General features: G+C 39.7%; 1 long non-coding RNA gene across 1 annotated transcript; it reads left to right on the top strand.

Annotated features, from left to right (window-relative positions):
- The first annotated feature begins 496 nt into the window (after nt 1–496).
- On the top strand, nt 497–11076 carry LOC107310072. The gene is made up of 2 exons (XR_001553467.1): nt 497–539; nt 9160–11076. It is a non-coding gene; the product is annotated as an uncharacterized LOC107310072 (long non-coding RNA).
- Nucleotides 11077–14183: the final 3107 nt, after the last annotated feature.

Genomic DNA, 14183 nt, shown 5'->3' with positions numbered 1-14183 from the left:
CAGCAGCTACATGAGTAGAACTCGGTAGCACACCTACATTTCCATTTCAATGATATTCATACAATTTTTGCTGACATTTTGTGCTTTATGGAGGAGTTTTTCTGAAACTGATTAATTCTGTAGAGTTTTTCTTTTTGCACTCTAAATACTTGACTGCTGGGCTCAAAATCACTGCAATACAAGGATCTCTGATAAGATCTCTCTGTTGAAATGCAGATGTGAACAGTGTAAATGATAAATACATGAATGCCGTGCAGACCTGAATAATGGCTGCTAGTAAAGCAGTATTTCTTATATTCTCTGGTATCCACCTTGTGTGGGAAACTGGTAATCACAGCCTGAACCTCTGATTAATCAGCTGAGGCAAGTGTTGTGTCAGCTGTGGAAGCACAGGTGAGGGTAATTCAGCTGTGCTCCCGTAAGGGGTGGAGACTGACTCCACCTTTTCTGGACTTCATTTAAGGGCTGACCACCACTAAGACAGCATCTCTTGGAGATTGCCTCAGTGGTTTCCAGCCAGACTGAATGCTTCTATACTGGTGAGCTTTTCCTATAGATAACCTTTTGGATATTTTTCACCATTCTTCCTGTATTATTTTTACCTTACACCACCTTCATTTGATTGATATGGTTAAAATGCTTCTGCTTTTTAATATTTTGTCTTGTAAGCATCATATAGATTTATCACTGGTGCAACTTCCACTATTGAGGCTGGCCATCTGGCTGTTAGGCATGTATTTGATCACTTGAGTGTCTATGAATCAGCTGATTAACCACCACTGTCAATGTTGCCAGTGGGATGGGTATCTGTGAGCAATCACAAGGGACATTCGGGCAGAGTATGCTCTTATGCTCTTCCCTAGAATGAACTTATCTTCTGTGGGAATTCCATGTCATTCTTTTTTCCTTCCCCATCCCTTTTTCATAAAATTATTGAGTTCAAAGGATTTACAAACTATAAGCAGTATTCATCTTTTTCATTATAGCTCTGCCAGTAACCAGCACTCTGGAAAGTGTCTTGTAGAGTTCATGGGAATATAATGCCGTTGTTTAAAGAGTTTACAGTATTTTATCCTAATAATCTTGGTTCTCTGGGCTGTAAAATTTTGCTGTTGTTCTTCTCAGTATTACTAAACAATGCTTGCATCTTTTATATGCTGGAAGAGACAGTAAACGGATTTATTTTTTAGTGTGAGTTGTTCCAAGAAGCACTGAGGTCAAGGTTAGCCTCAGAGAACATGCATCGCCTGTGCCCTTATGTGCTAAATTCATGATTAGTTAAGGACATCTGTGCTACTTAATCTTGAGTAGCTGTTGCTACCTTGTAACAGGATAGGCAGTTTCCTCTCCTTACTTCTGAAGCCAGATTTTTCTTTTATTTTCCCCTGGATTTGTTCATATGACAGTAATAATCCATCATCATAAATTTCCATTATAGTGCTGTGCTTTTTTATGCCAAGCCTCCCCTCAGATCTCTGCCAGCTTCTTTTAATGGATTTATTTTACCAAGTATAATTAAGAAGGTAGTCTGAAGGAAACATACCAAAAATCACATTATTTTCTGAGGCCACTTTCCTGTTTTTAAATTGCTAGGGACAGGTATGAAAAAGTATTATATGATTTATTGAAAATTCAAACTGATTTGGACAGTTTTTCTCTTTCCATTACACTGCTTCTTCAAGCTCAGCAATCATCAGTGAAGTTCTGGTGGTCTTGAAGATGAACCAATATGCTTTTGCGGTTGACTGCTTGTGATTAGCGACATGGTTGGCCCAATAACTCTTTTTTTCTGGGTAGGATTTTTACATGCAACACAAGTGGACAGAGAGTAATGTAACCATTCTCAGCCAGTTATTTCATCCTTAAGCAATTATCTTTCAACACTTCCGTGCAGTGTGAGATGACACTTGGATGGTATCAAACAGATTTGTTATTGTCATTCTGATTACAATGCAGCTAAGGGCTTTGATCTGCACAGTGGGCAAGAAGGCTGCTGGCAGTGTGGAGACGCCAAGTAAAAACAAGAATGCTCCTAAAATTAAAAGCTATAAATTCAAAATTAAACTCTGAAGCCCCCAGATCCTCTCCATAATTCTATTATGATCACAACTAGTTAAGAAATAACATTAACAGATGAACCAGGAATAAAATGCTAGTTCTGCATTATCTTACACTTTGAAATCTTATTGCCACTTTTAAATGCCTACTGAGATGCAGAGTAGAGGAAGAATAAAATTAACAGCAACACACTGCATCCTCCTGTGTGTTTGCTTATGAGAACTAGGCTTGTTAGGCTGCTGACCACCTCTATGTCTTAAGTATTAATGTGTCCTTAAGCTCACACTTATTTTGCCACTGATCCTGTGGAATCTGCTTCAAGAAGATCTGAGTATGATCAGAGCTGAAAGGAAGTGCCTATAAGAAAATTAATATCTAAGTCAGTGTGGTCTGTGAGTAGTTATGTGGCCTTATAAGCTTCCATGCTGTCACCACAAGCAAGGAGTGGAAGGAGGGACAGCTGGTTTCTGATAAAGCCTGCACATGTTGAACACCTCCTGGTGCACTCATAAGTGCAAAGCAACCATCAAACTCTCACAAAAGAAAGGGATGTGGTCAAGCAATTGTATCCATACGCTAAAACAGCACCTAGCCTCAGTAATAAAAAAGGTTTGCCCGTTGTGAGCTACAGGCTGGCTTTTCCTGCCAAGTCTTACAAGGAGCAAAGCCATACTGCTGTGGGAGCAGAGACAAGGAATTTCTACTACAGTCTGCTTGCTGTTTTACAGGGTGGTCAAGGATGAACTCTAGCCCCAGTGGAAGAAAGGAAGTATGGTAATTCTAATGTAGGTCTTATGCATAAGGAAGAAGAGCATTTTCTGTGTGATCAGCCAAGCCAGAAGCTCTCCCAGGAGCATCCATGCTGTTGGCCAAGACTTTTCTTGTAGTGTTTTATTCTGTCTGTGACCACATCTGAGTTTTTTTTTCAAAGTCATTCAGTCATTTTTCTGGAACAGAGCCTACTCCTGCAGCATCCTTTCACACTGCTTGCTGCTGCAGAAACCATCTCTGCCTCAGTGACTAAGCAGTAGTAATCCAAAGCCTTGCTGCAGACCACACACACACTATCACCTGCGGTTTTTGCAAGAGTCAGCCGCCTGTTTAGGGCTGAAACAATATCAAGTTCAAGTAGCTTCTGCTCAGTCCCCAAATCCATACGGAGAAAATACCAAGAGAAGCAGCTTAGTCTGTGGTGTGCGCTCACATTTTCTAGCACAAAAGCCCTGACATAGCTTTGAAACAAACACTCTGGAGGCAGAGACTGGGGAGGCATTAATACTTTTGTTGCTCCTGTGCTTTTCCATTTTAGATGGATTTCACCACAGCACAGATGAGAGAGCTGTATACAGTGCTGGTTCTTCCAAGCATTTTTTTGCAATGTGTTTATGTGGCTCTTATAAGGGGGCTCTTCTCCTAACTTGACCTGTTGCACTCCACTGCACTTTATTTTTGCTGATGAGCACAAGAAGCTGTTGTTGTAAGCAGCCACAGGTGCTGCCAGGCTGTAGCCTTGCCAGCTGCAGTACACTTCAGGGCTTGAAAACCTCCACAGGTGTCTTTACTTTTCACAATATCACTCGTCCTCTTCCTGAGGGGACTGGATGTGAGTGGCTAAAGGGCAATGAAGCAACAAAGGAGGTGAAAGGAAATAAATCTGGAAACCTAGTTTGAAAAAGGGGAATGTGGAGGCGTATAAGGCAGAAGAGCTTTGAGGAATGAGAAAGTGAGAGTAAGAAATGATCTATCTGTAGGTTCCTTAAGCTTTTACCTGTTTCTATGATTGCATGCTGTCCTGCCAGATTCTGAGTACTGGTGTACTTGTAGACTTGGTGCAATAAGAACTGCTGGGGCTAAGGGTACAGCTGTAGCCCTGCATGGCTAGGGGAAGGGTAATATACAAATGTTACTCAGTGTTGCTTGTGTTGCTTGATCTGTTTTCTGTCTGCTAGAAAACTGTTGTCTGTACCTAAGGTATGGAAATACACCACAAGGGCACTCTGAGAATCCTGATTGAACTTTGGGTGTCCCTGTTTCTTGCAGGGGAGTTGGACTAGATGACCTTCTAAGGGTCTCTTCTAACTCAAATGATTTTATGATTCTATGATAAATGGGTACTATGGAGTGAGAGGTGGGTAGAAAGAGAGCTTAAAAACTATGTAGGAGAGGAAAACAGAAGTCTATTATGAAAAGATGAGTACTGTACTGGATGAACTTTAAAGAGAAGTTCATGATATTTACTGATCACAGTCTTACCCCTCAAGTCTCCTCCTACTTCATTGTGAAGTCCTGTATTACTCTGTGTTCAGCAAGCTTGATGAGTGAATGAATAGTTTCTATGCAGTGTGGAATGCTAAGAACAAACTTTCATAAATGGATTCCAGTCCATAATTGTCCAATTAAGAAATTGCAGCAGCTTTACAAATCAAGTGATACTGGATTTGGGCAAGCCAAACAGTCAAAGGTACAGCCAAGCCATAGTGAAACAAGCCAAAAAATAGGACATCAGCCAGCAAAGCTGACTGAATACATAGAGCATGAAAAAGAAAATACATAATAGATAAATGAGGTCACTGTGGCCGCCAGGAAATGGTGCCAAAATGTTCTTGCTGGCTTAACTTCCCTTGGCTCTGATCTAAGTGCGGATGCTGATTTGAGCCCAAACTAGGCATCAGAGGTGAGCCTGGCTGCCTCCTTCATTGGCTCAGCAGTTTGTGCTTGAGATGCTGCATGAGCTGTTTTTGTTATGGAGATCTGCTTGTCCATATAAAACAAAGTGAGAGGTTTGATCTTATCTCCCTCTCGATGCCCCTTAAATAAAGTTGCCTTTCAGTGTTTCATCAGGATCACATTCACTGATGCTATAATAGTAATTTCCAGTTCTTATTTTTCAACTGTGATCTGATTCCTGAGAGCTAGAGTTACTGAAACAAGCCAGATCTGTCTTTTTCATTTCATTTGTTGTTCTCTGTTCTCTTCCACACCAGATATTGTAGATTTTGAAAAGTGTTGAAAGTATGATAAATGTTTCCAAAGGCTGAATGTACTCTGAGTGTCAAATTGAGGTTAAAGTATTTAATGGTGCTTTTAATTTCAGTAATGAAGTTCTTAATCAGCCTCTGTAGATGGCAGCAGGCTGGTTTTCTACAAAGTATTTTATTCAAGTACTTACGTGTTATGGCACATGCTGGTGTTTTCCACCAAGTGGGGAGAAAGATCCCCTGCAGGATCTATCCATGCTGAAAGGCGAAAACTAGGTACCACTCTTTGAAATTTCACTCAAGGAATGAGGGCGTACTCAGGGTGTTTTATGACTGTAGACAAAACTGTCAGCCAGATGCTTTACAGTGAACATTAAACAGTAAAGAAGCTTCATATATAGCAACATATTTCATATTTGATATTTGTCCATTTCTGGAATCCCTTCCTGATCCTTGTATTTTTATATATAGAGGGCGGCTAGTGATATAAAAACAGATAAGAATTTAAAAAAATATGTATCTGAATAAGCAGTAATGGTCCTATGGGTTCTTCCCATTGCCATCAGAGTGTTTTGGACCAAGCCTTTCCTGAGTTAAAAAAGAGAAATGTAGCATTTGGCTCTGAATACAGATTTCAGATGCCTCAAAAAAGGAGGGGATTTAGATGTGATTTTTGATATGCCAAACAAATATTAAAATGATTAGTATTACATACATGATAATTGTTTTTCTTCAGGGTAAAACGGAAGAAAAAAGAACCATTACTGATCTTTTAGTTTGTAATTACCTTTATAGATACGCGATTACGTGTTTGACTCCAGCAATTAAAGCTGCTCTATTTGCCTTTCTTTGTGCATGTTGCCTATAATTACTGCATCTGAAGACTATGTTGTTGTTTTGTAAGACCAAAAGGACCAGGGGGCTTGTGGTTTAGTTGCTGGATAATTTCAAAGAGATGTTGAATGCAAGATAATTCCTAAGGAATTGCCTGCTTTGTTGCATTGCTTTCATTATTATTTTCTTTTTTCATTTTTAAATATTCTTATGGGTGTGGGGTGGGAAGAGAGATGGCAAGAGCTTATTGGCTTATTTACTACTCACAGAGGAGTTCAAGCATTTCTCTGTCTGCTTTAAGTACTGTGGAATGTTGCTAACAATTGTAACTTATTTTATGCTTATTTTGCAATCTGTTTGAATTGCATGACTGAAATCGATGGTTGTTATGCCATTGTCATGACTGGGTGGAAGCTGAGATCTTAACTAAGTGAGTAATGCTGAAGTGCACTTCTCTCTTGGTCACATGTAGGACTGCTGACAAATTGTGTGGTAGTCTGACTTTTGGAAAACAAAGGATGAGCTGGAAAAGATTGATTGTAAAAGGAAGATCATGGCCAAGGTTGAACAATTCAGCAATGATAGTGCTGTACTAATGTTTCACACTTTCTCTTTCTTGTCTTATTTTGAACTTGGAGGATTTAGTTATTCAGCTCTGTCTAAAAGACTTGCACTGTGTGGTAGCTGTGTTCAGTGGCATATTTACTCACATAATTTTAATTTTGTATCTGGGAAGGTCCCTTTTATACCATTTTCTCATGGTAAAATGGCCCAACACACAGGAATCCTTAAAAATCTCTAAAAATGATGTCAAGACTTTTAGCTCATTTATGTACATGCACTTCTTTGTATACAAGAGAACTGCTATGGGTTGCAGCTTTGCCCATTTAGTGGAAGAGAATGTTCCTCCATAAAAACTTGTGTGCTGTACTGTTTTCAGCCAGTGGAACAAAGTCTCTCAGGAACTGAGTTCCTGCACCCTGAGTGTCTGCCTTCTTCAAGTGCAAAGCCATTTCTTTGATCTTGTTTTCTCTAGTACAAACACACAATGACATGCGTAACACCAATTTAAAGCAGTCCCTTCCAAAAGAGGCACTTCACTGCTCATGTCTCTATTCACAGGAGAATGATGAGCACACAGATTGTATGTACCAGATATAAGTTGCTTGGGAAGCTCTCTGAAATGGCTTAGACATTATGGTGTTGACTGCAGTATAGAAACACAACAGTGTGGGAAAGGTTATAGAATCATTGGGTCTGCCAAGTTGGAAGGGACCTACAAATATCATTTAGTCCAACTCATAGATCCCTTACTGATGATTGCCAATAGTAAGATTTATTTATTTATTTTTGTCAGAACTTAGGTTTTCTCTGCCAGTTTCCCTCCTGGTTGTATACTGCATTAGCTAATATATCCCACTTTTCTTTTGGTGTCATGATAGCCAAATGGGATATAAACAAGAGCAATGATGAGCCCCAAGTCTTCTCTTCTGAATTTTGAGAATATGATCCCAAAACTAGGTTAAGCTGAGTCAGACTTGAGTCTTGTAAACTGAGTCATCAGTTTTGAGCAACTCCATTAACCTCTAGCAATTCACTCTATGATTGTATCTCATATCAGATGAGATCAAATTCTGTAAATCAGCATTTGCTGCTCTCTTTACATATGCATTATTTATAGGGTTCGCTGTATTTTGGTTTGCAGTCATGTGACACAGGAGTAGCTCTGACTTCTGTGGGAACCTCATGAGTACCGATTTTTGTCTGAGTGCTGCACTTTCAAAAGCAAAGACAGTACAGAGTGTATCCAAAGAGGACCAAGTCCTCTATTTGGGGGAAGAGCAGATCAATTGCTTCTACAAAGGGATTTGCAGTTTCTCTCGTATTTTAACCTGGATTTTTCTGTGTATTTGTAGGGACTTCACACAGAAAGAAAACTGAGATGTATAGCTGCAATCTATCACACATCATTTTTGCCCTGCACTTAGTCTCTCCAACTATTTTCTCTGGGTAGATTTAGAGGGTTTCCAGGAGCATCTAAAAAATCTCAGGAGATAAACCTGACAGCCCTTGGACAACAAGAGGGAAGTAGTTCAATGCTATCATAGACTGCAATTACCTCTCCCCCAGGGAAACCTTTCTGGGTGCACTTGTGACAGGTGGAGAGTCCTTTGAACCTTGTGGAAGTGCTCTCGGGCTGTCATGTCAGGCCTCTTCTTTGCCAGAAGGGTGGTATGGAAGAAATGCCTTGAGAAACATGGGATTTTTGCCCCAGGTTGTAGCTAAGTAATATCTGGCCCTGTGTTATCAGTGAGGCTTCAAAAAGCTTATCTTTCATCTTTCTGTGCATGCATTTCTCTCTCTTGCCAGTCTAATGTTTTTTACATCTGAATGTGTAAAAAATAATCCCTTGAGTAGGTATGGATAAAAGAAAGGCACATTGAAATCCCAAAATATTCAGGGATAGATTTTTATCTTTTGTTACATGGAAAGATGTCTTCAGTCTGGCTTCAATAAAGGAATAACTTAAAAGGCAAAAAAAATAAGCAGTAGAACATCAGCTCTCACTTCAACGTGTAAACTTTGGAAAGGCCACCTGTCAGATCCCTGGTGGAAAGCAGCATTTTGTTTGGCATCTGGCTGATTGCCATGATGAAATGTTGAAGTGTTTGGAAGCATGTGGGACTCTCTTCAAAAGGCACACTTCCCTTCCCCCTTTCTCCAAATAATTAAATCTTAACTGTTCTGACTTGCTGATTTAAAAAAAAATAATAAAAAAATAAAAGATAAAACACAACTGCAGGATTCTTTCAAACACACCAGCTAATAATGTGGGGGCCTTTCATGCTATTTATTTTAGCTTTCTTTGCATAAAATACAAAAGAAATTGCCTTGGTGTCACCGTAACTTTTCATCTGATATTAGCCACAGATTCTGATCTCACTAAGGGTAGAGCAGATCAGAGGCAACTCCACTGAAATATGACCTAGCTGCAGTGCTTCATGTACTTATGCCAGTACAGAATTGACATGTGAATGTGATTCTGACCTTATTAGTCTTGTCCTGTCACAACACATGTTGCGCTCTGAACTGCCCCACGTTTCAGTGACTCTCAGTCACTACTCCCACATCCCCAACTTAAGCGGTGCAATTGGAAGCAGAATGAGACCCACAGATCATCAGCTCGGTGATGTCGGGTGAAAAGAGCCTAGAGTCTATTTGACAGCAGGCATATTTTGCTCTGATTGTTCATTCTGACTGTTTTCCCTTGTGTTATGCTGTGTTTCAGGGTCCTGTTGGAAGCAAATTGCTTCATGATTCCAGTACTTTTAAGAATGCGAGGCTCCAGATTAATCCCATATGTTGTTTGAAGATAAAAGTGAAGATGCTGATATTGGTGGTTGGTTTTCTTTGTAGCTGCTGTTCTTTTGAGTAGCAGATATTACAGAGCTGCTCTTGCCACAGTAGATATGCCTGGGGACTGCCAACAAAGGCAAATATGCTCTTAAGAAATTGAACTCCCAAAAACTTTGTTAAAGTGTAATAGCATAATCTTCCTTTAACTGGAGTGAGAGTTTCTGGGCTTGGAACGTACTTGAGCTCACACGCACAAGCAGGGCTGCCAACATGTGGGCTCCTGATACATTTCAGGTATCTTGAAGCTTCCTGAGAGTGAAGAATGAGACATTGGTCTGCGACATCATTTCCATAATGGGGTTCATACAGTAGCGCTCATGGACAAAACTGTGCTACTGAAATAACTCCCTGTTCTCCAACATGTCAGACATGCAGGGCACCAAAGTGACTGTTGCTCCTTGGAGAGATCTAATGTTTTGTCTTACCAGCAACAAGGCTGTAATTCTCCATCTGACTCTGCACAGTTCTGGCAGCATTTTGGTATGAACTCAGAGTCTTCCAAGTGCTTCTGGACCATATCCATCTACAGCTAGAAATTAACACATGACAAGGACAACTCTGAAAAAGCATTTTGGATGCAACTGTGCTGTATGGAGAGTAAGGAAATTCAGCTTACCCTATAGTTGTGCTGTGCCAGTTGTTCTCAGGGGCAGTGATCCTTGCATAGAGCTGGCTCATTTTATTTACCATTGTGCAGGAAGGCTGAGTGGCTCTGATATGCTCCTGAAGCTGCTCAGCTTCTAATGACTTAGATGATTGTGGGAGGCTTGCTTCTGAGTTCCTGCTGACTACAGGTCAGGATCAGCTTCTGTTGATCGCGTGCACTCAGCAATGAGGAGGTTAGCAGCATCTCCTTTATTTGAGATTCAGGCCAAGTATTCCCAAACACTGGAATACTTACTTAAGATGACACAATGAAGCTAGTGAGAAGTTTAATTAAGACAGGCCTGTGAGGATTCATCTAGAATTTCCTAAGTTAGTGCACAAATGGCTCTGGAGTGGAATGCAGCACAGAGTCATAGCTGCTCATGCTGCTTCAAGTTCTATCAGACTGATTTGTAGAACCCCTGTTCCCTGCTGGTTTTTGGCCTTGGTGGAAGGGAAGGACTGCAGTTTACCCCTCATCATCAGTCTGCTGTCTCTCTTTGATACTCTCTTGCTTTCCTCTCAGACCTGCAAGTGTGAGGAGACATCTCAGTCTCTCATAACTGATCTTCAAGGGACTTATACTGCTGCTCTACTATATGGGAAGCTGACAGACTGCTTAAAGGGCAGACTTCTTACCAGTTAAGGATTTGGAAATAAGCCCTATGACATAGACCCTGGAGAGAAAGCCTGTCTTTCTGCTGAAAATAATAATAATAAAAAAAAAACAACTACAAAACCAAAGACATTGTGTGAAGATATTTTCTCACAAAGGTTTCCTGCTCCAGAGCTTCTTCCTGTGGGTTTAAACTACAATGGGGATAGTTCAGACCACTGCAAATGTTGATACAATTGAAGTGAAACAAGAATCTAGTTTGTCTTTTTCTGACACAGAGACATTTCTGCATGATGAAAGTGATGACTGAGCTCTGATCTGAAGAAATCCTGAATGCTCTGCAATTCATGTTAACAAAAAGCAAAATTTTTCTTTTATGTGAGCATGCTATTGTAGTAACTTTTCAATGTGCTGTCATTTGGTGGCAACAAAGATCTCCTATCTCTCTTCAAAAGCCTCCCTTTTGACCTCATACTAATTAGAGAGCATGTAAAAACAATTGCAAATTAAAATGCATAATGATCTCCATGTTGGCTAAGAAACACATTTCTAAAAGTAACAAGGAGTGGCACAAAGAAACACTAGGATGACAGCTTTGCATAAGCTTCTTGTGATTTGTAGATGTCTGTGGTTAGTCTGCAAACTCGCACATAGTTTCTAACCTTTGTGAGGCCATGCTTTGCTAAGATTGTTAGTCATGAGCCTAAAAAGTAATGTTTGCTTAGTTTCTTGAGTATAAGACATGTAACTCCGGGACATGTGTTCATTCCCATGATACAGAGATGTGAACACATGCCAAGCGGAGAGCATGCACATGCCACCTGAGAGGATGTAATATATTTGTGGATTACCCTGATGCTGTATAATACTATATCTTCTTGGGTTTCTGTGAAGAGATCTTCAGCTATCCACCATTTAAGATATGTAATCAACTAACTCCTACTCACGTTTATGGGAACTTAATCCTCATAGGTAGTGTTGGTTACTCCTCAGCAACTGTTACAGTGAGAGCACAAGTATACCAAGGTTCCAATCATGTTTTTGATGGATAGGAGCAAAAATTCCTTCAAACACAACCTGGTTGTTCCAGCTTTGCATATTTATTTCTCTTTTTCTTGCTGTTGTGACATGTAATTCTTCATGGTTTTCTTCTCATGAGGCGCCTATGAAAAAGAGTGGTGCTGTAAATGTCTAATTTCAGTGAGCTGCTGAGATATACTTTTTGACTGGAAACTGGGCCCAAGCAGCCTATGGTGAGATTCAGGAAGCCTGAGTGTGACAAGAATTTGCCTTCACCTTGTTTGGTTTTTTTTTTGCTTTTTTTTTTTTTTTTTTTGTGTGTGTGTGTGTGTGTGTTTTTTTTTTCCTAAGCTTTTAATTAAAGATGTACCTACTATCTTGCTGGTTTGGACTACTGAGAGTTCATAGTAGCTATGAGAGCTCAGCACATCATAGGACTGCATTTTTACTCATCTATCCTACTTCTCTGGCTTATGTTTCTATGTGTTAAGGATATAGCTTGTCATGTAAGGAGACCCAATGGAGTATGAAACCTGGAAATAGGCAGCTGTCCTTCAACTGGCTTGTTGGGCTCTACCTGTCTGAGGCCTGCTCCTGGAGAACCAAAAGTCGACTGTTATGGCAGCAAAGATGTGCCCTTCTGAGTCACTCTGGGACTGGCTCATGGAATATTTAGGAGCAAGGAAGACACCTCAGTTGCTTTATGCATTTACAGATCAACAGTTTTCATGTAGTAAGGAACAGGTCGTGATGCAAGACTCTTCTTTCCATGGTCTTTCGTTAGAAGAAAATCTGTGCATCTTATATTTCATGCAGCAGTGACATTAAATGTATCTAGAAATGATATGAAGCACAGTCAGGAGGAAAACTAACAGTAGACTAAAGATGTAACTACTGCTAACTTTTATTGCATCATCTGCTATGAAATCTCAGATGTTTTAAATTCATACTGACACAGCAGGTCAACATTGAATCCTAGCAAAAAGGCCATTTGTTTTCTATCTGTAATTGGTGAACAACTTAGACTCTGAAGCACAACAGCTGATGAATCTCATTTTCTTTTATCCTCATTGGCATAAATGCAGCTTCTATTCTTGTTCTCTTAAGTGTCTATCCTTCTTTTTAATCTTACAGGGCCACTTGATTTTGGTAATATCCTGCAGCAAGATATTACTTTGTGTACTGATACATCTTCTCTCAATCAGAGGTTTGTCAGATTAAAGATTAAATAATTCAGTGTGAGCATAAGAAAGCAAACTGCTGGTGAGGTTACTATGTTATTGTATGCCCAGAAGTCACAGTACAACAAAAAGAAGGTATGATACTGATTTTTATCTTAAGAAAAAACAAAAAAAAAAATTCTTACTCTAAGTGAGCCAGCAATTTTAGTGGTTAAATATGAATAAGTATATTAGCACAAATAATCAGATGATCAACAATAGAAAACTGAATGCAGACATGAAAGTTTGAATAAGAAGTATATGTTGTCACAAAGACTATTGGGGGACTGGAGAAAGAAAGAGTGGAGAAAGAAGTATTTTCTTCCCTTCTTTTCCCTTTTGGCAGAAAGCTTACTTAACTCGGTTGGTGCTAAGACTGGAAGAAGGATGTTCATGGTCTGTAATTATCTTCTCTTGTATTAGAACAATGCCTCCCAATGGGAATGCAGGAATGATACCTTCCCCAACACTGAGTCCTGTACCCAGCTAGTGAATAGGATGCAAATGGACTTGGTAAGTTTGTCTAATGATGCTGACCATTTCCCATTGGAATTTTCAAGCCACCGTGGATGGTTAGGCAGTCTGCAGACACAGCCCATCTCTGTCGTGGATTTTATTTCTGTGTAGACCTAAAGAAACTGCAAACAAAAAAAAGATGAAGACTTTTAGGTGTTGCTCTCCACTTCACATGGTATTAATTTAGGTACCTTTAATGCACTGTGTCATTGGTACAGAACAGGAAGGAGAAACTGAAGTATAAATGAGGTGAATAGCACAAAAACAAAACAAACAAACAAGAAAACCCTACAAAAATGGAATTCAGTAACCAGACCACCCTGGTGCAAAGAGATCAAAGATTTAATATAAAATGTTTGCAAGGAGAAAAGACCCTGTGGAGAAAAAAGAGTACCCAGGCTAGCTTCTCTTTCTTAACCTTTTATTTTATATATTATGTCTAATATAGTGCTGCTCTGGATGCTTCTTTCTCTGGCAAGTTACCAGCAGAGAAATTGCTCTTCATTTGCTCAGAGTCTGAACTTGCCAGTCTTTGTTATTCACATCCAAAAGATATGGAGACATATTTAAATGCATTTCTGTGCTCTTTTCCTAGAAATAAACACATTTTTTTTTCTTTTTTATCTATATTTGTTGATGAAGGAAATCCTGCAGCTTCTTATTGAATATGGGATTGAGCTCTGTGCTGGAACATGTTTCCAAGTAACCTGTTCCAACTACAATCCCAGCCAGCAGAGAAAGTAATTCCCTAATTCTGTCTCACCAATGGGCACAAGTATTTTGCAAACCAACAGATAACATCCCTTCTGCAAAGCTGTTCCCTTAGGCATGTTACGGCTTTCCAAACTTCACCTTCTTTTCTTTTGTTTTGGAGTTCTG

This window comes from Coturnix japonica, chromosome 2, assembly GCF_001577835.2.
Source record: "Coturnix japonica isolate 7356 chromosome 2, Coturnix japonica 2.1, whole genome shotgun sequence".
Taxonomy (NCBI): domain Eukaryota; kingdom Metazoa; phylum Chordata; class Aves; order Galliformes; family Phasianidae; genus Coturnix; species Coturnix japonica.
The sequence above is the reverse complement of the archived record's forward strand: the minus strand, read 5'-3'. Positions and strand labels throughout refer to the sequence as shown.